A 1480-nucleotide genomic window follows, 5' to 3' on the forward strand; every position below is an offset into this window, starting at 1 on the left:
CGCCACCGACAGTGACGAATGATTTTCCCCGCCCTAAGTCGCTCATGGTGAGCGTTAAGATCTTCGAAGGGAAGGATGGAGAGCAACTCCTGCTCTGGGTGAGAGAGATCGAGATGGCCATAGCATCCGCCATGCTCCAGACCGAGCAACAGCGCGTGGCGCTAGCCATCTCAAAACTAGGTGACTGAGCATGAAAATGGGTACTGACTTGCGGCACTTTGGTCGAGGGTTCCCTCCTGGGCGGAGCTGAAATTGCAGCTCTCACGAGCGTTCTCGCCGCCTAACCAGGCACATCAGGGCAATAAGGAATGAATGGACTTTTTCCAAGAGATGCGAACTCTCGTTGCCGGGATGGCAGCAGATCCCCTTCCTGAGGCGATCGCAGTGACCGGCTTTATGGAAGACCTCTGCACTTGTGTGGCCAGAATGGAAGTCTTCCGTGTGCATCCATCTTCATTTGAATAGGCGGTGAATGTAGCATTGAATGCCGAATTTATTTTCAGTTCGGCACGGCTTCGCTGGAATGCACACTCCAACAGCTCGTCGAGCGGGCCTATCTGTGCCCATGGATCTCAGCTATGCTGAGGTCGAGGGAGCAGAGCTCCGAGCTGCCGGGCAGCACACAAACACACGACGGTGTTTTTTCTGTGGAGACACCCGTCACCTTCGGAACGGATGCCTCCGGCGCAAGGCGCATCAAGGTTCTTCGAACCATCGCCCTAATTCCTACCAGTCTGGTTCATCGCGGGTGAACGTCACACCCGGTAGGCGCGGGGCTGGGGAAGAACTGAATTCTGTTGAGACTCAAGGAGGCATAAGTCAACAGGGCCCAGCCCCGAAGAGCTCCGTGCTCTTGAACACGAAAAGGGCTTAAAGGGCTTCGAGAAGCCAAAAAAGATCCTCATCGATTCCTGGGCGTCGGGCAATCATGCTCGAAGTTCCACAATGGAAAGAAGTCAGCTGTATTTTGAGGCGCTGAAAGCGCGGTTGGGTGACATCGTCACTGTTCGCCTAGCAATGGGGACACGTGTCACGGTCCCGTAGGTCCCTGTAAACCTAGGAGTCAAGCTCCTTGACTTTGATTACGTGGAACTCTGTCTAGTCTTAGACTTGGATGCAAGGTATGACCTCATCCTAGGAATGACATGGTTGGAACACCATGAGCCATGGATTGATTGGAGGTCAAAGACCTTGGGCGCGCATCTCCTGGTGGAGCTTTGGCGAGTCATGAACCCACCTCTGCTAAGAGACAAAAGCATTATTGGCGAGAGCACTGGACCGGGATGGTCAACGTGCTTAACATTGGAATGTTCGAGTTGGTAGACACCAACGGTATATCGGAAAGGAGTCCCGAACGTGGTTCGCGGGCTGATGGTAAAATGGCACGTAGCCCACTGAGCGCTGCTCAAGTTTCGGAGCAGACGCTGCATGTCATGCGTGGCATGGTCGGCCAAGGGCCGAGGCATCGAGGGCGAGGCCC

This window comes from Plasmopara halstedii (assembly GCF_900000015.1).
Source record: "Plasmopara halstedii genome assembly, contig: Scaffold_292, whole genome shotgun sequence".
In the NCBI taxonomy this organism is placed as follows: Eukaryota; Oomycota; class Peronosporomycetes; order Peronosporales; family Peronosporaceae; genus Plasmopara; species Plasmopara halstedii.